This window comes from Mya arenaria, chromosome 1 (assembly GCF_026914265.1).
Source record: "Mya arenaria isolate MELC-2E11 chromosome 1, ASM2691426v1".
NCBI lineage: Eukaryota > Metazoa > Mollusca > Bivalvia > Myida > Myidae > Mya > Mya arenaria.
Genome location: NC_069122.1, coordinates 20,350,263 through 20,374,095, shown reverse-complemented (window position 1 = coordinate 20,374,095; position 23,833 = coordinate 20,350,263). Strand labels below are relative to the sequence as shown.

The 23,833-nt window shown below is 33.8% G+C and overlaps 1 protein-coding gene across 1 annotated transcript in view; it reads left to right on the top strand.

Annotated features, from left to right (window-relative positions):
• The first annotated feature begins 13,099 nt into the window (after window positions 1–13,099).
• LOC128206521 (uncharacterized) overlaps window positions 13,100–23,833 on the top strand; it is a 30,525-nt gene continuing 19,791 nt past the window's right edge. Inside the window, exon 1 of the mRNA XM_052909174.1 lies at window positions 13,100–13,196. The gene's annotated coding sequence lies outside the window, so the exon portion shown is untranslated. The remainder of the gene's footprint in view (window positions 13,197–23,833) is intronic.

Below are 23,833 nucleotides of genomic sequence, written 5' to 3'. Positions count from 1 at the left end.
CATTGTGTTAGTATTATTCTATATCTCATAGTTTTGATCCCAGGGGCAGTATTTGAGCAGTTTTGGTAAAAGGCCACTACTTGGTGCTACATACCATATATCAAAGGTCTGGTCAAAGCGATGTCAGGAGACGATTTCCAAATTTTACTATATAAGAATATTGTGATACGTAACATGCTAGGAGTCCTTCGATAGTATTTTATTGATTAGCTCAACTTGTCCCTGTCCCTCGTATATGCTGAGGACTGAACTTGTACAGGAAAAATCACGAGGAGATCATTTTCAAAGAATGCGAGGCCATTTAAAAATAAAGCTTGAGGTAATAATACCAAATACTAACATGTTTTGATATGGTTAGAACAAGTGTCCACACAGACTGAAGAATCAAACGTTAGAAATACTCCACATACGGGTATATTGTACGGGTGGATTTCTTTGTTTGCACTATGTCATCAAGGTGTGTGTACATTGTATTCGTCTTTGAACGTGAAAACAATTTTGTCAATGAAATGGCATTTAACGGAATGACAATTATTCTCCCATCAGCTGATGTTTGCTAACTAACGTCTCACTGGTTGCCAAGTTAGCGCAGTGGTTAGCGCATTCGCTTCTTACCAAGGCGACCCGTGTTCGATTCCCGGCCCGGGCGCATGTGAGTTTGGTTTGTGGTCACCAAGCCGGACAAGTGGGTTTTCTCCTGGTACTCCGGTTCCCCCCTCAACAGAAGACCAAACTCTCGCTTAACATAGTGCCAACGAGAGTGATTGATATACTGTTGTAGTAACTTGCTTCACAATCGTTGTAGAACAAATAAGTTTAAACTAACTAGTGTTACAGTATTCTTTAACTCGCCAGATTTTCATTGCAGATAGGAACAGAGTATTTTAGTGTGTCAAGTATTTTCTCTATACTCGCTGATTAAGATGTGTCTTGGTGCAACTGAATATTTCGATTCAGACGTCCTCTTTAAATCATTAAAATAAATACTCTCGTTAAAAGCTTATTTATGAAATCATTTGTTTTTGTATGTAACAATAAACTGAAGTGGATGCTACCAAAATGCAATCGTTTTGTTTTTTCATTATTTATTCAAAGAATGACAGGCGCGTTAAATTTTCATCATTTTTCAAGGACGTGAAACACGACTTCGAGAAATCAATTACTATTTTAAAGGGTATGAAGACCTACTTCGATAGAGTGTGTGTGTGGTCTTCAGTAGTAAAACAAACAAATGGTTTTGCATGGGATGAATTTTACGAATATTCGTTATTGAACAAACTTAAGAACAAAAGCTTTGCAACAGAATACATTAGGAAAATATAACTGATGGTGGTTTATTCAGAGATGTATGGCGTCCAACAAGGTCTTGAACATGTTCTCCTGTTTTGGAATACCCATCCTTTTCTTATTTTTGGGGGGAAGTTTACCGACTATGCATGAAAACGTTACGAAAATGCAAGACACCAGGGTTCTTAGGCTGAATAGACCGAACAAAGTTAATAGACGAGTGTTTTAAAACAGCTCGTGAACTCTTCGTATGGCGTTATTTTGAAAGATCTTCACACAAGAAAGACCATTCATGATAATTGAATACGAAGTTACTTATCGGTCTTGTAGTTGTTTTTGAAAATTTTGATATACAAAAGAAAATAACAACATAATGATTATTATTTTAATTTGTGTAATATTCTCAGAAGGTTCTTCCACATTGTGCCTAAAATGAAACTCTTAAGCAACACAAACTTACAATAACAGCCAATATACAAAACCAGTGTCGAATTACAATATGAAATATATACTGAACGGTTTAGTTCTAAGTGTTTCTTATTAAAACTCATTTATTATATAATAATGTAACTTGTAATAACATGACAAAGCTCATACATTATTTAGTATTTGTAAATGAAAAATAGCACGAGTAAATAAGCTATTACTGATTTGACATTGGGAGGCAAGCTTAATCAATTTCTGTTTGTTATTTGTTCACATTAAATCTTTGAGGTTAACAGAATCAGGATTTATACAGTAATACCTTGAAATCCATTTTTCTAACATTACCAAATAAGAACATTGAAAGAATGTAAATGCGTTTTAGAACATTGCATGTGTTACCAGCGTCTATGAAAAACAGACGAGTAATGGCATACCTCTGCGCTGTTATTGGTTGTCCATGTGTGAAACATATAATTGACGCTTTTTTCAGTGTATTTTTATGTATTCCAATAAATTTATCTTTTAAAAATGTTAAACTGTGATGGAGACACTCGTCTTTGACTATTTTGCCTAGGCCCCTACATACATTTCTGCTTTTAAAAACGTGAAAATATCATATATCTGCCGTGTGTTTTTTTCTGGGGACAATCGGAGGAATCGTGCTCTGTTGATGGGAGATTGCTTAATTAAAAAAAACGTAGACTGCTAATTTGGATATTGTACGTGGTAAATGGTGACTTTGAATAAATAATTTTGTTGTTGTTTTGTTAATACAAACTTTCGTATTGGTTGATGGTGATGACAACTGATATATACATGTTCTAATCTGTGTCCTGAGTACCAGTACTAAATGATATTTTGCCATTAGATTAGAGTTTGTCCTTGTTTGTTTTAAGGTTTTTTATGAGCTTGTCATTTTCTACAGGTGGGACTATAGTTAATTTACTGTCCAGAACTGGAAGATAATAAGGGATTATAAAGTGAAGGGTTAAACCTAAAATCAGAATGAGAGCACTTAATATTAGATTGCTTTAAAGTGGTTATTCGCTGGACTTTTGTGTACTAAATAATAAGAAATACATTGTATTTTGATATAAATGTAGCTGGCTTTTTACCAATATTGACCTGTTGACTTGAACATAATTTTAAGCCCTGCGCAGGGCCTGAACAACTTATACTAAACCAATCTTTCAGAATTATGATGTTAGGTTTGTAATGATTCCTGAAGAATGTTCAAGTTGTCTTGAACATGCATGACTACTAAATTTACGCACAGTTGTAAAGTTTATAAAACCGCTCATATATTTTAACATTAACTGAACCCATTTTTTACATGGCTGGACTCGATTCTGGCTTTCGGGCTTTTGTTAGTTTTACGATCACTGGATTGATGGTTATGAATTCATTGTTGTTCTGTAGTAGGTCAAGACATAACAATATAAGCATGGAATTCATTAAATGCTGTATTTGGTTTTCAAGATCGCTGAATTTGACAGAACTATTGCTGCAAAGTGGAGATCACAATTATTAGAATACCCTAATGTATTTGTCGTATTATCACAATTAAGGACTTCAACATTTCGTAAAAGAGGAATATTTGCTATGCGTTCTTTGACGAACAATTTATCAAGTAGGAAAACCACCAAAAGTTTAAGTAATGCATTTCTTGTTCCATTTTACTCGAACGAACCATTTGCTTATAATAATCGTTTACATACACTAAAGCAAAGAAAACGGATGTATAATCATTGACCTACGCACATTAATGATACCTTTCATGTTAAGAATTATTGACTTAGAAATAACAAAAGGATTGGATGCTGTTTATAAATATTGTCAGTTTGTCAGGAGGTGCTATTTTTTATTGGTTCTAATGTTCTTTACTACGAACACTGGGTTGGTCTTGCTACAAAACAATTAAGTTGTGTATTGTTACTCTCTGAAGGAAAGTCACATGCCCACGAATGACAAAGGAGTTACAAGAATTTATAGAAATGGTGACAGTATTACCAAAAATATCATTAAACGCACCTGTTTTATGTGGCAACTGTTTCACCTAACTGTACTTTAAATACTTTATAGTTATTTCCTTAAAAGCTGTTTACATTTAACTGACCGTTCCAAGGCGGTACCTTGATAAACACACCTAGTGTTTATGTAGCATATATGCACTGTGTTGTTTGTGGAGTTTTGTGAGGTTGTTCCATGTTTCTTGTTTGTGATTTGTTTTGTTTTTGTGTTCTATGTGTTTGGCGTTTACCCTGTGCCATAAAAAGAGGTTTATGTTTTAAATTTTTGCTACTGAGCTTGTTTCTGTAGTTTTTCATTTAACTTTATAAAAGCATGAAGGTAGCTTATATTGTTTAGACATTTCTTTTCATATACTGACTGTGATTTAAATGCTTCAGGTTTGCCGAACAAATTGTTAATTAAAATTGTGTAAGAAGCTAGTACAATGTACCAATACTTAAGATCACTTTTGCGTACAACCAGGAAAGTAATCCCATGTACAAACCCGAGATCTCCAGAATTGTTTACCCCGCTTTTGATGATGTCGATAAGGCCACTCATTATTTTCTGAGCAATACTAGGCTAGCGTAGGTCTAGCTCCTCGGTGTTACAATTAATGAAGTCTTAAATTTCATTTTCAACATTTGTTCTGCCCAAAAGTATTGGTCCCACTTTGGAGATGTTTGTAAATGATGGCGCACGGTACAAAACATATTACCCCAAATAAATTGCATAGACTTGAATCAACATTGAATTCATAAGCGAACGCTGTATGCGTTTTAATGTTGGTAACCTTTCTAAGCCTTATAGAGCTTGTGAGATTTACTCACGTTCTTTTGTATTATTTGTACCAATGATATGAATCAAACGCCTTTTACAACGTTTTTATAAATGCTTGAACATTTTCCATCCATGTGTAGTAGCAAAGTAGCAGGATAAAAAGAAAGGTTTTGACTGCATACATGAACACTTTTTTATTTTGAATATAAAAACAACCTTTGTATTAAATGAAAAGAACTCAGATATTAGTCATGCTCAATTGTTTTTCATCATTTTTTTGTATATTCAAGGATGAGACATGCCCATACACTTTATGTTTTAATTGACAATCGTCGAAACATGTGTTCCAATAGCCATACCAAATTTTAAACATTTTTTTCAGATGTTTTTGGAGCGCAATAATCCCGTAAGTGTAACGCTTAATTCTATTATTTTACACGTAGAGGATTCATTGTGAATGATAACATTTTTAAAAGGTCATTTTAAGGTCGGGACTTATTATAGTTTCACTTGCTGCGTACGGGCGGGCCAGCTTTATTCATATCATATCGTTACAGTTCCTCAGATAATGCAATGCTTTCTAAAATAACTCACTTATATCATATTAAGTAAGAACAATGTGTTAATGTGATTTTTTTTATTTTATACTGATATTAATTAAACGGAAATCTGCTTCTACTGCATTATGCCTTTTCAGTTAAGTCATATCGGCTGTTCAAGGAATGAATGCCAAAATATCTAACTTTCTAGGTAAATCTCTTTTTTGGAATGTTATTCTGCATTTTTCTTGTTATTAAAGCTGCTTTTGATTGGTAGGAAATAGGTCTGTTGCAATTCACGATCCAAAATGGAATGTATTTACGATCAAAGATAAGTTGTATGACGTCATTTTGTGGTTTTATTCTGAAGAAGTACGTAGATATAATAACCACACACTATTTAATAAATCTAGCCCATGTGTGATGGAGAATTATGTGTTGCAATATATTTGTAAAAACTAGTTTCAAACGTGCTATTAAATCAATAAGTAATGGCTTAGTTATTATTATGGCTTGAATAGTTATTGAAATTTACTTATTTTCTCATTTTTTTATTTGACTTTTCCATTGTCAAACTATGTAAACGTCTGTAATATAAATGGTGCATTTTCCTTAGCAATTCATATAAACATCTGCCTACACCCATATATGTACGCTGAATTTCATATCCACTTAAGTCATCGAAATGTTCTTTTGCCTTAATAAAACAGAAGAAGTATTGCAATTCAGCAAATTGATTTCATCCTCGTATTGAAGACCAACGCATAATGTTCAACGGTTAAGTTGAATTGATGTCATCAATAATCAAAGCTTGTTTGAGTGTTTTTGTATTTTTGTAATTTTTTTTTTATGTATATGTGCTTTAGTTAGTAATTTAAGCATATTGTAGTTTTTCATATAAAGGGTCATGTGTACACCAATATGTTTTGTTTTGTTTGAATAATAGAGCACATGCAATAGAGCACTTTTGATTTGTGGCAAAAGGGTAACTGCCTTACAAATTTTCCCACTTAGAAAAAAACCCCACACGATATTAATATTTTCGACATGGTTGAAACAAATGATTATTAAAATATGTGAATGTATGAAATGGTTGTTTCTGATTGCAAACTGATTGATGAAGAAGTGCCAATTTCAAGAAAATTTTAATTTTATGGGAAAGTGTTTCAACATAAATTTACATTGAAGGACCAATGTTCTTGTTAAGTATCTAAACTTGGAACATTTTGGTTTAAATATTTCAGTATAAAAATGACAAAGCAGCATACTTTGTTGTAAATGAAATATTTGAATAAAGCCATTGTTTGAATTTTAAAGTTTGTTTACTTGTTAATATTTATTAGTATCTTCTATTAAAATACATTTTCTTCGTAAAAATGAGGCTTTGGTTGCGGTCAGTGTTTTTTTTTTCATTTACTGTTTCTTGTAATCATTTATTGAAAGTTAAATAATGAAATATGCTGACATTTACATTGTGTATATATTGTTCGATACAGCACTCCTTTGTGATATGTCTCTTGCTATGCGACCTTTGGCGTTGTTTTATTGATATTACTCAATTTGTACGTGTAATTCATGTTGACTACGAAATGTACATAACTATTCATAGATGGACCGTTTACAAAAGAAAACGCGGGACCTTTTTTAAATACAGGTTAAGGAACTAACACCAGTTGCAGACCCTTTTATGAATCGTAAGAATAACACTCATATTACAGACACGTGTACGTGTGGACTTATTTTTTATGCTCTACATCTTCAAGGTATGTGTGCATTGTATTCGTCTCGGGACATACAATCAATCTTGTTATTGAAATGGCACACAACATAATAATATAATTTAGTATACCAGCTGCCAGTGTTTGCCTATTAACATCGCAATATTCCATAGCTCGCAAGATTTTCATTGCGAAAAGAAACCGAGTATTTTTTGTGTTGCAAGTATTTTCTCGATAAACGCTGATCAAGATATGTCTGGTGCAATTGACTATAAAGCTCCAGACGTCCTTGTAAAAGCGTTAACAGACACACTCTTGTTAAAAACATATTCATGAATACATTTATGCACCAATAAACTGAAGTGGATGATTCTAAAAGGCAATCGTTTTGAGTTTTTATATGCTTTCAATGCATGCCATGAAAATTCTTAGAGGCACGGTGAAGACAGAAATGGAAACTGATTGACTATTCAAGGGGGTGAATTACGACTACCAACTATTTGTTAATACTTTCATGGATCTAAATACCTTTGTTCAGGCGGTATGTGTCCTTCAGGAATGAAAAAACAGATCATTAATCAAAATTAGATCATGCAAATAATAAACTGGTAAGTAAAAATGGCCTCGTAACTATAAAAATATTGGAAAAGATCCTTTTACTGATGGTCGTTGATTCTGTTAATTTGAATCCTTACAAGTTAATTTCGTAATTTTCATTTGAAAAGGAAAGCTGAATGGTTAAAGACTAAATGAAAAGGAACGCATATGTCTCCGTGGTTATTTTAAAATTGCAGGTAAGCTCTTTGTATGTTATCATTTTGAAAGCCCTTGACACAAGAATGATCATTCAGTGTTGATATACATCTCTTTTAACTAAACGAACATCCCAACATCACGCCTGTTCTGTTAAAGATGCAATCTTACTCCCAAATAAGATTTACCACAATTAATACTATTGTTTTGATATACCAAAAAGAATGAATAAATGTCGAAAACAATGGATCTTAAGAAGGATACAAAGTTAAATTTAAAGAAGGTGCAGAAAACATGGTAATTCTACTTTAAAAGACTATAGTAGATCACAGTAAATCTTTTAGCACCCCCCCCCCCCCAATCATTTATTATTTTTGCGTTTTCAGCTATTTGATACACGGTTACTATCTTATTATGAGTAATTAATATTTTCCATAAATGCTTTATTAAGTAAGTAGTTCAAGGCATATCACCCAAGATAAATGCTTGTTATACATTTGTGTGCATTGATTTTGAATAAGAGTGTCACTTTAAGTTGTGTAATATGCTTAGAAGTCACTTCCATGTGATACCTTGATGTAAACTGAACTAAAAGAGTTAAAGATTTTATTTCTTATCATGACGTAGCTTTTTGCGTAACTGTTGCTCCTACTTGATTCATTCGTTTGCAGGTGATGTCTGTATACTGTCGCTGAGTACTTGAATTTTTAGACACAAGGAATATCAAGGCTATTACATAAAGCTACCAAGATAAAACCATTTAAATAAATTGTCGCCTCGGTCACCAGGGGGCGCTGCTGACCTTTGTCCTGATCTCTAAATAATTAGGATGGTATGTTGTACTTGTGTGCCAAGTAAGAGGCTTCAACCCAAAGTGTACGGTTTTTATTATTAGCCGCCCGCTGTTTAAATAAATTGCTAATATACTAACGTAGACTGTAATGACATGACAAAGCTGACACATTATTCAGTATTCGTAAATGAAAATGATGATAAGCTAGTGATTGAAGTGATCTGACATAATTTTACAGCGGGATGCAAGCTTAACCATTTTCAGTTAAGTTTCCTCAAGTTAATGCATACTTTGATAAGATTTACCTTTTGCGTTTTATCTTTATTTAGGATTGTTGGGATAAGAGTGAGGTTTGTGCACTTGAACTGGTTTGAACGCCCAGTAAATTTACATTTTACTGACCGTTCCAAGGCGGTACCTAACAATGCTTGATAAACATACCTAGTTTTTTTTAATATATAGTATGTATGCACTGTGCTGCTTGTGGAGTTTTGTGCTGTTCTACCATGTTTCTTGTTTGTGATTTTATGTTATATGTCTTTGGCGTTTACCCAGTGCCATTAAACCGGGTTTATGTTTAAACTTTTTGGTACTGAGCTTTTTTCTGTAGCTTTTTGCATAAATATTGTTACTTGTACTTGTACGCATTAATCCTTGACAGTTATTATAGCCATTCATTGTTAATCCTTAAAAAGTGGCCGGGGTTCTGTTTGAATATGAGGAGTTTAGATTAGGTTACAGCGGCTTAGAACCCTTTCAAAATTGTTTCGAAGTAATCTATATTCATTTCAGGTACTTCCTACTGGACTGATTACAAATCTCCAAGCAGAACAATCTTACCATAGTCTTAAATGTAAAAGCTTGGAATAGTGATTTCATGTTTATCCTGTTTATCTTTAGAACCCCTCATTACAAGTGATCATTTTAACTTGAAACAACGCAAATAATAGAATTTAGATGCTTATTGTGTTCTTTTAAACAACAAGTAGTTACGAAAGTAGAACAAAAACAAACAATATTTTGGCCACTTACATGAACACATGGTCACTGTCTGTGAATTGTTAGATTTGCAAGAACAATAATGTATATATTTGGTATCACTTGAAAGGGTAATCCTTGCTATTTCTTATTGTAAAACATATATGACCGAGACTACAGATAAAGTTATGGCAGTTTGTGTTCATGTTCTTTTATTCAAATGAAATCGGATTCGGAATGACTATCTTGCAATCTTTAATGACCAAACATGCTTGTCTGATCAATATGTGATAATAGTTTACAAGATTCAATTTTTCATTACAGATGGATTTGACTTTTTCTACCCCCAAGAAGATGGTGGAGCTTCATTCGTCCGTTGTATCCTGCAAGTAACACTTTCCAAGCTTCTCGTATACAGCATTTTTTTATTATAGTGAGCTAATAAAGCAAAATATGTTTATATGTATCTTCCAGCCTGTTTTATTGTCTGTTGTGAAGCATGGCGGAAACGTAGGACTTACTTTGTCCGGCATTGCTGTCGTCTTTTCTTTTGTCAGCGTCACACTTTCTTTTCCGATTAATTACTTTCTTTTCCGACTGTTTTGTAGTCTTGAACTTGGTGTGCGCATTGTTCGTTGTCAGTAGAAATGCATAGACATGTTCAGTATATGTACCCTTTTGATATTGGGATTAGTTGGACAAAGGTCAAGGTCATGGTGACATTTACTAGCAAAGTGATGGGTGTTTCCGACAAGCGATTCGCAGAAAAATTTTCTTGCTTTATATAGAAAGTGTCGTTTATCTAAACAGGTGCATTTTCCCTCTGTTATTGAGAAATAAGGGTCATTTTGGGTTCTACCCGGTTAATTCACTTGTGAATATATTGGAAATTTATTTAGATGTCTAGAACCTATATGAAGGAAATTTTATCAGCTAACTTATATGTGGATATGAGACTATTTGCACCACAGTATATTTATACAAATTATTATATATTTCTGTGGAAATGACTTCAATTAAACATGTATACATTTATATATTATATATATATATATATATATATATATATATATATATATATATATATATATATATATATATATATATACATGTGTATTAAATATGTGATAACACTGAATGTTATCCTTATGCGTTTGCATTGGAAACTGTGTTAATGAGATTGAATAAGTCCGCGTCCCGGCCAACACTTTTTGGAAGTCCATTATCAATCAATAAAAAAATACTTAGATCGTACTAAGACTTTACATGTTGACGTAGACTAGATTTGTATGGAAGGCCAAATCTAAAAAAACTCTTCAACTTATTAGAGATCTAGAAGAATTGAATACTTCTCCAAATCAGTCGAAAACCTCTTTGAATGATTTAAAAACATCTCTTATCATTTGTTCCTTTCATTGAATAATCATTGTTAGCAACTATTCATTTGCAATTGGTGTATTTGAAACAACGCAATATATAATGAAATTGATTTGGAGATGTCTCCAAAGCATTTAGAGATATACCTCCACTATGAAAAGTTTACAATTTGTTAACAATTATTTCATTTTTTTTGATGCCAAACAACAAGTCACAATTGTTATTATCGGAATGTATTAATATAATTTACATATCTGTAATATAAAAGATATCATATTTTGAGGATACAACATTAACATTCTCAGATGAGAAATGGGTATTATTTGTACGATCTATCAAGATAATGTGCATTACGTGATGCACATGGCAAAAATTAGTTAAACATCCCTCTTATATAACCAATATTTTCAGGTCTCTGCTTCCAGTGCTAGCATAGTCGTGAGGTTACTTCGTTATAAAAACCTTGTAGGATTTTCTGCAGGTTCAAATCCTGTGAACACCTCTGACGCAATCTAGCATTTTTAAAAAAAAATCATTTTGTCTCCTTTGTTTTGCATTTTGGGACCCATAGGTTAAAGTCAGCCTTGTTATTTTAAGTTTTGTAAAACCGAAGCCAAAATATGTATAAGAGCTGTTTTCTTTGAGTTCATACAAGACTTGTTTATTACAAGGATGAATATTAAATTGATAAACATCGTGATCTTGATATAAAAGGTAAAGAAACAAATAAATAAGAATAAGCCCATTCGACATAAGCCGCATCAAAAGAATAGTATTTGGAGATAAAAAGCAATGCTTATTCATAGCTATGTTAGTGAGGTTTGAAAAGGTGACCTTTTGGTATTAATTTTGGAGGCCGCAGGGTCAGCAAAACCTTGTGCACCAATGTGGAAGTATTTTGTTTCCAATCATAATGAAACTTAGTGACAGTGTTTGTGCGCAATGTGACTCAGTACCACAATAACTATAGAGTAATGCACCTTAAACAGAAACACAAGCATGTTTGTATCTTGTGTGGACATTATTTTAGCAAAATAAAACATGATGAGAGTGTTTGTGAGCAAGATGTCTCAATCCAGTTTGAATGTAGGATCAGTAGCCTTGGTAACTCCAGAGTTTGCCCCAATAAAACAGTATGTTTTTATCTTGTGCAGGTAATTATGAGAGTATTAACAACACAATGAGGATGAAACTTGGTGACAGTGTTAGTTCGCGTAACGTCTGAGTAAAGGTCAATTTTGAGATAAATCGCCATAGTAACTGTAGAATTATACCACTTAGTGATGTTTATTTATATAATCAGTTAAAAAGTTCTTCATTTACTTCATTTACTATTCATTTTCATGAAATTCGGACATAATATAATGTCTCTAGAGTGTTCCAAAGACTTTTCTAAGATTTGACCGTGGTCCCTAGTTTTTGACCCCATGTGACCCACCTTTACGACAAATCTAAATTTAATTTAACATTCTGATTTAGTTTGGACATTATCTGACTTATCCCTATAGGTCAAAACAGTGTGTCGGACGTACGGAATTACGGACGAACGAACAGCGCCAAAATAATAACCCCTCCCGAAACCTTCGATTTGACGGGGGATTACTTAGACAATCGAAGCTCTTCCGATTATGATGTAATTGTTTTATTATCAGTGTTAATTGAAGGGTGGTCAAAGTTAAGTAATGACGCTTCGTTCAGATCGAAAAAGTTCTTCAGTTATTGGAAAGATTTCTAAAAATAACTCACTATTATCATAAGAAGTAAAAAGACCAATACAAATTGTGTGAATGCCATCTGGCTGCACTAGACTATGGATATTCAGAAAGGTCATATTCCATGTTCAATGAGTGGTTGCCAAAACATCTCACTTTCAGTAAAGAAAAAAATAGGTATAACTTCTAAATTTAATTAAATTTCGAAATGTTTTTGATATTGAAGCTACTTTTGATTTGTAATGAATAGGTTTGTTGTTATTTATGACCGTTTTTATAATAAAAGGTTTGAAATATAAATATGCAAGTCTCAAGTATAAGTTGTATGACGTCATCTTGTTGTTTTTTCCTCAGTATTCTGAAGTTCCATGGAGCTATACAAACCATATATTAATTAATAATTTAAGCGTGTATTTGAGAATTATCATTGTAATAACTTGCTTCAAATTTGCTATGGTATCAATAAGTTATAACAAGATTTCTTCTTCGTGATTCAATATATTTTGGTTTTTACAATACTTACTTTCTTAAATGATACATTTTAAGGATTACACACAGTTAAAGTATAACCAATGATACAGGATTAACTTTAGTAATAATACAGGAAATATGAAAAATTGATTTATAATACAAAATAATCCAGACAAAATGGGATTGAAGATTGTTAGATTGTGCTATGCCTCACTCTTTCTTTGGAATATGTGAACGGTGAATGACAAATGCATTGAGATGTAGTTGGTAAAATGCGTTGGAAGTATGGAAGTAGCCAAAGAGGGCGAAACGTAAAGAAACGGGAAGATGGGCGAGGACATGGATAGGTCAGGTAGGTGGTAGAATCAAGATTGTTCTAATTTATATTAAGATGATCAAAAACGTTTAGTTTGGCGATTGTGGTGCTGAACCTGATTGAATATCGTTGAATATGTCAGATCCGTGGATTATGTTTTTTCAAACAGAAGTATTTTTAGTGACAAGGGCCTTATAGCAGACTATTGGTCGAATAGGTGATGCTCTTGTGCATAATATATGGGACAGGTGACATTGGCGGTTGATAATGTTTTTAGAGAACAAATGTTCATTTAGATTACTACAGTGCTCAATTTGCGTTCGCCCTCATAGTAGAATCGAGAAACTGATTGTTTATTCATGTAAAGATTTCACTTGAAGGAGGTCAAGTGGAGAGGAACGAACTATTTCCGGAAGTGCATTTCATGAGAATGTTGCAGTTGGCAGAATATTACGAAGATTAACAGAATTCGAATATTATAAGAGGTTGTATCACCAACTCGGGATGTAATAAGTGAAGTGAGATAGGCTGGCGTTAGAGAATGAAACGTCTTGTAGAAAAGAGTGAGTCTATGTTTCCTTCAGAGATCAAAGTCCTGTTTCAAGATAAAGATTGGAAATGTCAACAAGTCGTTTTGTTGAGATGGTTCGCGCTGCAAAAGGACGTATAGGTGATTTTATTTTACGACTGGTATTATTTTTATAGAAATAGAAGAGTACGGGCCGACTAATTTTACCATGTGGAACTCCGGCAGATATTTAAACCGTATCAGCCATATAACCAGACAAAACACACTCTACTTTCTTTCACTAAGATAATCAGTAAACGGTAGAGTCCTTTGGAACAAAGCCTGACTAAAATAGGGTTACATTGTCGTTAGGCCGGAAGAAGTTGAACATGAATTTATGCCAAATTATTTCTAGTACCTTACTTACAAAACTCAACAGGGATACTGGACGGAAATTACCAACATCTTGGGGATCTGACTACTTAAGAGTCTCGCAGATATGAGCAAGTACCCATTGTTTCGGTTCTTTACCAGAACGATGAGATTAATTAAAAAGGTCTCGAAGGCAATTTCAGTTGCTATTTCCATTAAAACACAGCTGTTTACAGAGTCCGGTCCTATTTCTTTGCTAGTTTTCAGAACCTTTATTGAGTCAAGAACATCTTGACGGGAAATATTAAAGTCCTGTATGGATTGGACATCAGAGACAATCTGAAGAAGTATGTTAGGTATAGTTAGAAGGGTCTTTGACTGGAAAAAGTTATTCAGAAATTTTGCCTTTTCAATGTTCCATTCGTAGACGGTGCCAACGTAGATAAGAGGGGGAATGTTATTGAAAACCGATGAAGGACTTGTATTGATTTTTAAAACATTCAAAAGGTCTGGACTATTGAGGAGAAGGTATTTTCCCGAAGATTTGAAGCAATTTTTTCATACGGTGTTTGTTTGGCACTTCTAATGATATGGTGGGCAATATTGCTTATCGCCCTGTCAGTTTGCCAGTGATGTTTATTGTCCGAGCGGCTGGCTCTGTTGTATGCTCTTCGTCAAATATCGATATTTTCGTGAAAACTTGAATTCAAGTCAGTTCAAAGATGACACAAGCGTCGGAGTTTGGCATAACCCCCTTGTAACTTGTTTAAACCATTTGCTTAAAGGCCTAGTTTAAGCCTTCTATAAGTGGACCCCCCCCTACACACACACAACACACACACGCAAAAAAACCCGTGTATTTGTACACAACTTCAGGTTAATTGATCTTAATCTTATTGCCTAATTGGCTTATCAGATCTCCAATCTTAGTATCCTGCTGTGCAGTTTTCGATGTTTTATTATAAAAATGGACCCTAAATGGCCCTGAGCCAATAAACCAATACACAGGAAATTGGCCCCTACTGTGACACCAGTGCGATAAGCAGGAGATGCACAGCCGGGGATTATCATGCCAAACATTCCTTAAACTAGGCCTTTAATGGCGATCCAATACACATTTCAAAACTTAATAGTTTGTAGTTATTGTATAAGTAGCTGCTTTGCTTATAGTTTTTTAACATTTTAGATATCTTTTTTTTGCAAGTTTAATGTGCTTTTAGCTTTGTCATATGATATTGAAATTGTGAATGCTTTTATAAAAAATTTTATATTGAAGTTCAGTAAAATGATTTCATCCTAGTATTGTAAACCAACGTATCTTAAGTTGATTTGATGTCATAAGTAAGCAAAGCTTGTTTTAGTGTTTTTGAGTTTTCATAAATACTTATTATGTTATGTATATATATATATATATATATATATACACCGATATGTTTGTTCTATATTTTAAATAAAACAGAGCACTTTTGTTTGTGGATAAAAGGAAATAAACTTGTAATGTTTACCTCTTATGTGAAACATGATACGCATTTTGTCGACAAGGTTGAAAACTGCTAATTAAAATTTGTGAATGCATCAAATGTCCGTCTTTGATTGCAAAATGATTTATAAAATAAGCAGTGTTCATGACTACTTTTTAAACTCTGAGAAAGTTAATTTAGACATCAATGACTAGCAATATTACCAGTATATGAAAATAGAAATTGTAACTTGTTCCAAGCGCATGATTATGTGAACGTGTTCCAATATCAATGTGCATTTTAATAAAATAAGTTTATATTGTATCCACAACTTGGTGCACCAATGTTTAACTAGTTCAGTACTTTTAATGAAAATGAAAAATAACTTACATCGTGGTATAATAAAATATTTTAATCAAACAATGGTTTAACTTGCAAGTTTCTTAAATTTGAATTTACTGTTGATTGTTTTGATTTTTTGAAAGTATTATAAGTTTAATTATTGTGAAATTTACATTGTGTATATATTTTTCGACATTCCACAGCACATGATATGGGACCGTCGACTTTATGTTTATTGATATAGCTCAACTTGTCCCTATATTTCCTGAAGACTATGAAGATGAACAGATATAATCATCAGGCCATAATTTCTCGAAACTTTTTAAGTCCCTTATAACAGGATTAAGTTAAGCTCACTTTTTTTGTTTATCAATAATTTGCGTAATATTTACTTCTTTAATAGTTGTTTAACTTTAGGAAGGAATTACCTTCATGATAATCACAATAAATCATTTTATATTGATCAAAATTCAATTTAAGTATGTGTTATGGCTAATTGAAATAAGCTACTTAACCCAGTTAAGCTTAAGAAGTTCTGAGAACTTGGGGCCCGAAAATCATTTTCCATGAATGCGGGACCTTTAGAAATAACAGCTGAAGGTAATAATCGTAGTAACAGACACTGTCGCATGATTAGAACCACACAGAAGTAAGCATGAAACATTAGAAATAGCCCTTTTACGGGCCCATGTACGTGTGGACCTCTTTAAGTTAACTGCGTCGCCCAGGTGTGTGTAAATAATACAATTTACACATCTCGGTTCATTAAAACAATTTTGACAATGAATTGGCATTTGACGGAATGATATAATATAGCACACCGACTGCCAATGTTTGCTTACTTACGCCTTAATATTATTCTTGAACTGGCCAGATCGCAGATCGAGACATGTCTGATGCAATTGGCTATTTAGCTTGAGACGCCTTGTAAACGCATAAACATAAATACTCTTGTTAAAAAATATTCATCGATGCATTTATGCAACAATGAACTGAAATGCGTGCTTCTGAAGGCAAACATTTTTATTATCAATTTGCTTTTAATGAATGCTATGATAATTCAAAGATGCACGAGACAGAAATGGAAATTTCTTGATTATTCAAAGGCGTGAAATACGACTACGAAAGATTAATTCATATTTTAATGTGTTTAAATTACCCACTTTCAGAGAACGTGTGATCTTCAGGAATGAGACATCAATTTGTTTTGTTTGTGATGAGATTGTACCAAAATACGTACTAAATTAACTGAAGGAAGAATGAAGAAAAATGGCTTTGTAACCGTATAAATTTGGAAAAGATCATTATTATGATGGCTGTTTATTCGGTGATTAATGAAGCCTTTCAAGTTATTCTGATGGGAGTACCTATCCAAAGTTTATTTTGGCATGCAATTTCGTATGTAAGTATGCATAATTATGTTAAGGGTAGGAGAATGCAATACATCTATTTCAAGGTTGTTTTTCGCAGCAACAATATTGTTACAGATGTTTAAAGGCTAAATATACAGAATATATATATTATATCGGTGATTATTTAAAACATGCTGGTAAAGTCTTTGTCCTTGTGAAAGATCTACACAGAAGAAATACTATTTAAGTTGATTTATCAAGAAGTAACGTGTCTGCATTGTGATTTAAAAAAGTCGATATACATCTATGCGAATCAAAAGGAATTAACAAAATCACGCCATTTATCTGTTAATACGTGTAATATTCTTAATGATCGTGGACGGCTTTATGTAACTTTTCAGAGTTGTCATTGTTGCTTCGGCTTCATTCATGCTTTCGTAGATGGTGTCTGAATCCGTTCGCTCCTCAGTGACCTTTAGGATTAACTGACTGTTCCAGGCGAATATCCTATCATTTATTAATAATGCTATTTCGATGCGTGTGGGGTCTGTTTTTGATGTATGCTGTTACCCAATTTTATTATCATATTGATTGCCGAAATGGTTTATATCACGTGTGTATACTATATACAATAAAATACGATTAAACTAGACACATACAAATGAATTATCTTTAAGCGGAACAAAAATGACAATAATTATTTCTGTTAATAAATGCTTTTAGATACACCAAGAACATAGATATATGGAATATGGGGAATGTCTAAGCAGTGTTTGTCTTTATTACAGATATTTTATCACCCACGCAAAAGCAATTAAAAAAAACGTGCGATTACCTAGCCCATTGGTCTCGTTTGTTTTACAAGAAAATGTTATGGTCATCTTTGTGTTTCTTTAGAAGTTTTTGTACTAATATGAAGCGATCTGTTTGTATCAAATTAAAAACATCTGTGACATCAAGTATGCGATTTCAAACAGAGATAAAATATCATTATCATGAGTAATTACAATATGTATAATTAAACACAAAATCACATATTGTCATGTGAGAAAACAAATACTTGTAGTAACTTTTGATCTGGCTTAATTCGTTCGTTAACAGGTGATGTCTGATTCCGACCGTTGAGTACGTACTTGAAATTAGTTAAAGTGACACTCTTATTCAAAATCAATACATACACATATATAATAAACTTAAATTTTGAGTGATTAACCTTTAACTACTTACTAAATAATGTATTTACGGAAAATAATAATTACTGATAACAAGATTGTAACCGTGCATTAAATAGCCGAAAGCGCAAAAATAGTAAATGATTGGTGAATGCGAAAAGATTTACTAAGGTCTACTATAGTATCATAAGGTAAAAATACTGTGTTTTATGCACATTTCTTTCAAATTTGACTGGGTATCTTTCATAAGAACCATTGTTTTCGACATTGATTTATCCTTTTTGGAATATTAAAACAATAGTTTTAATTGTGGTATGTCTTATCTGTGAGTAAGGTCTTATCTGTGAGTAAGAGTGCATCTTTAATCAGTGTTTATGTTATTTTTACTTTATTTCTTCATTGTTTTGAAATTGATGCAAGCTCAGAAGAGGCTTCATTTTTATTTTATATCTACTGATAAATGTTTGAACAAGTGTGATGCTATGGTCATATAAACTCTCATATTCCAGTGAACTCGATTTTCACTGACCGTTTCAATGCGTTATTCCCATCATGTAGCGGTAAAGCTATGTTTCTGGCGTGTTGTTTGTACGTTAGCTTCTCTCGTTCATGATCTTTTGGACCCTTTGCCTTGTGCCAATAAACAAGTGTTTTAGGTTTGACCCAGTTGTACTATTGGTTAGTTCGTGATTTATAGTATCATTGTTAATGAACAAATTGTACAGGAAATACAATCTGGGAATGGTTCAAAGAAATTTTTATTACTGTCGTATCGGATTATAGGTTTTATCCGTAACCTGGTCCGTATACTACAGTTACAATTTCCTGTGGAATGCTGATTCCATACCAATGGAATTATGTAAAAGGTAATCATACATTCTTTCATGACAGAGCGAATACTGGCATGCAATAGGGATTAGATTAACACCCACTGATAAGCAAGTGTTTTATATTTTCATTCGCCATAATATTTAATTTTGAAGCTTGGTGAGGTATTTGTTTACTGTTTCTTTCAGGGTGGCCTGTAGGAAAACATTAACAAGTCACCGAAATTATATTTTAGGGTTAGACATTAGAAATGGTTTAAAGATAATATATATGATTTTATACAAAAACAACTTAAATCAAGCGGGCGACTTGTCCTTACATCGTTTGTACACCGTACACTACCGTTTTGGCAGATATAGCACACACACGTAGTGTGTCATTTAATGGTTAAAGGTTACTTATTTTGACAAAGAAAATATTGCGTGAACAAGATAATTCGATGATTTATCTAATGACCTAGTTTTTCACAACAGACAGCTTATTCGAACTTGAGATTTCATGAAGACAATAATTTTTCAGCAAGTTTTGCAGAGATCGGATGAAAAAAGCAGCAGCTATTATGTAAGATTTGGCATAATAATTATAAAAAGGATGGCCCATATTAAAACTTCACTAATAGTATTTAAGACAAACATTCTGATCAAGTTTCATGCTGTTTTGACTAAGTGATCTTTTTTGATCCAAAAATAACCCATATGAATACTTGATCGAGACATAAAAAAGAAAATACTTTTTATCCAGGTGCCAAATTTGAGATGAATTAAGCAGCCTTTATCTCGTTAACAAGATTTTGACCGACTTTTTTTACCCGTGATGACCCATATTCAAACATGAAAGAAACTTAATCAATACAATCAGTCTGATAAAGCATCACAAATACGGAAAAAAGAGCAATTGTGTGTATTGCCATAACACCTATCCCATTCAGAACGACACACTGACACAATCAGCATGGAGCATGTTCGGTACCAAATCAGTCCCTTCGTTATTGTTTTTCATTTAATATTCAATTAATAAAAGCTATTGCAATTTTAGTCCAGTCGTAACTCAACCGGGCATAGTCTAACCTGCAAAAACTAGCCACTCTTCGCCTTTCGTGTGTAGTCGTGAATGATTGTAGTTTATCGTGATTTATATACTTTTCAGTACGAATGGAGATGTCTACTTTACGATGGTATACGATTTGCTCCGCAAATTTGAAAAAAAAAACATGGAGAGGAAAGTCCATAGTCGTTCACACATTGATGTCAGGCGTTTCCTCGTCGCGGGACATACATCAGTATTCACCAATATTTGTATACCCATCAAGACAATCGTTCTGATCACAAATACCGGATAAAAGGATTGGAATCGATTTAATCTTTATTTCCTCCAATATATGATGATACAAGATCGATGGAAATCCTCCATCAATGTCTCGCAAATGTGAGGCTAATTCTGTAAGTTAAAATACCTATGCCATCATTTATAACATGTTCTAATTGGTTTACTGTTATGATAACATGTCTGATATTTGAATTGAAACGCGGATTTAAGGCTTCATATCATTCACTTTGTCATGTAAGTGATAACTTGATTTATCTCAGGTCGGATTCCACGAGTTAGATTGATATCCACATTCACAGTTACCTAATTAAACATTTGGCTGCTTTCGAATGAAGTCAATATTAAAAACTGTTAAGTCATGTTTTACGGTGACCCTTGACATAACTGAAAACATTCGTGAATATCAGCGCGTCATCTGTAATTCTGTTGGATCGGGTAGATACACGACGATTGATAACTGTCTTTGTGCTGCTACGGTTTGCTACGAATATTTCAAAACAAATAGTGCAATCTTAGTCAAGTTGTACCTCAATCGGGCAAAGTATTACCGGTATAAAGTAGGCATTCTTGGCCGTTCGTGGGTAGTCGTGGACAATGCTGGTTTATTGTGAATTTATTGTTTTGACTTTCCATTTTTAATAGACATGTCTTCTCAACGGTTGAATACGATTTGCTCCGTAAACTGAGGATTCAAACAAGATCGAGAGGAAAGTCCGAAGTCGTACACACATCGATGCCAGTCGTTTTTCCGCCATGGTACAATCACCAGTATTCCATTCTCGTTCACCAGAGTGATGGTGCTATCAGATTTATCACGATCGAACCCCTGATGAATGAGAATGCATTAATTCGTATTTCCATCGTTTGGTCATGCGCATTCATACAAATATGTGTAATTCAGATCGAGTACTCATCATCTGATTCATAACAATTAACGCCTCGCTGTGTCATGGACAAGCGGCGATGAAATCGTGACAGTAAGTACCAGGCTTATGTCGATCGTTTTTATTTTGATGATTCTTGAAACAAATGCATGTAATTCTTTTAGTAATAGAAAACTTCATGACTCCACCTTTGACTTGATTTATGACTTCCAATAAATAATTCTCACGTTCATGCGATTTAATTACCTCCCATTTTTACTTGCAGTATTCCTGTAATGAAACAGCACATCGGTTTCCTTGCGATGGGAGTGCTACAACATACGTAATTCAATAACTATGATGAATGACTTATCAACAATGTTAGAACATTTAAAATATTGTTAATGGTTGTTTATTCAGAGGATGATGACACCAAACAAGTTCTTCGTTGTTCCAGATTTTATGGTATTTGCCACGAACATTTTACTTCGCATAGATAAAATAATGCAATACGTCAATTTCTCTGTATATATGCAGCAAAAGGCATGGTAAGCCGAGTTTTCCGAAATCAGAAAATGAGAACAACCTACATCGGTATTTTTTAAACAGCTTGAAGTTAAATATTCCTATGCTGCTACTTCGAAAGCATTGATAGAAAATACCGACCTTCAAATTGAACATCTGGTAAGAAGTAACGCAATTGTCTTGTTTGACAATGATGTGACAAATATGTGATTTATAGAAACTAAAAACATCCCAAAACCTGACTAAATTGCCTTCATTATCATGACTTCCAATTACCAATTATTATACTTAAAACTCATATATTTGCATTATGCGGTACGCAGACGAAGTAAAATGTTTATTGCTATTTGTACCACTCGATTCAGGTAGAAATTGACAGACTATTCAATAGGTGGGATGGATACAGGGTGGGTCACAATATTGATATCGCTGGCCGCAAACCTGCCATCAAATCCCAATTTGCGCATAGTTCAGCGCAAATAAAGTGTCAACAAGAATATGTATATATATTATCATATGCGGTGTTATGCTCATACGGAATATGGAGTTTATCGTTTCCAATTTCAGATGAAACAGTGAGATACATTTAAAAAAGTCGGTATTGTGAATACATAGACTAAATAAACAATTATAAATAATAATGTGTTATCTCATTAAAAAATATAGTCATGATTGATGGTATATTAATTAAGCCAATATATCAGCTTGGCGATCAGAGAGCTCGGAAAGAACCGGGCACCAGGCTTTATTCACCATGATCTCATCAGACAACTCATAGCCGACAATAGTACATTCACGCTGATTCTTATTTACAACAATGCCACAGTAGCCTTGGTAGGAAGTACAACTACATTCACAATTTCCCGAGGAATGCTGATGTTGTTTACGTAGCATGATATTAATTGTCATAATGCAACGGTTATTTTCCGGCAAAATGGGAATAACCTGCCATGCAATATGACTAAACATCCAGCAGGCCATACTGACGCAGTCAGCATGGAAAATTTCTGTACAGAATGAGCATCATTGTGAATGTTTTATTTATGCCCCCTTTTGAAAAAAGTGGGGTATATTGTTTTGCACATGTCGGTCGGTCGGTCGGTCGGTCGGTCGGTCGGTCTGTCGGTCGGTCGGTCGGAATACCAAATGGTTTCCGATCAATAACTTGAGAACGCTTTGACCGAGGGACCTCATACTTGGTATGTGTATTGGTCATCACCAGCAGATGAACCCTATTGATTTTGAGGTCAGTGGGTCAAAGGTCAAGGTCAGTGTGACCTTTACATGAAAAACGGTTTCCGATCAATAACTTGAGAACGCTTTGACCCAGGAACCTCATACTTGGTAGGTGTATTGGTCATGACCAGCAGATGAACCCTATTGATTTTGAGGTCAGTGGGTCAAAGGTCAAGGTCAGTGTGACCTTAACATGAAAAACGGTTTCCGATCAATAACTTGAGAACGCTTTGACCCAGGGACCTCATACTAGGTAGGCTTATTGGTCATGACCAGCAGATGAACCCTATTGATTTTGAGGTCAGTGGGTCAAAGGTCAAGGTCAGTGTGACCTTTACATGAAAAACGGTTTCCGATCAATAACTTGAGAACGCTTTGACCCAGGAACCTCATACTTGGTAGGTGTATTGGTCATGACCAGCAGATGAACCCTATTGATTTTGAGGTCAAAGGTCAAGGTCAGTGTGACCTTAACATGAAAAACGGTTTCCGATCAATAACTTGAGAACGCTTTGACCCAGGGACCTCATACTAGGTAGGCTTATTGGTCATGACCAGCAGATGAACCCTATTGATTTTGAGGTCAGTGGGTCAAAGGTCAAGGTCAGTGTGACTGTAAGCTGAAAAAAGGTTTTCTGATTGTCCATATTTTATTTTCTTATATAGTAGACAGTAGAAATTTATATGTC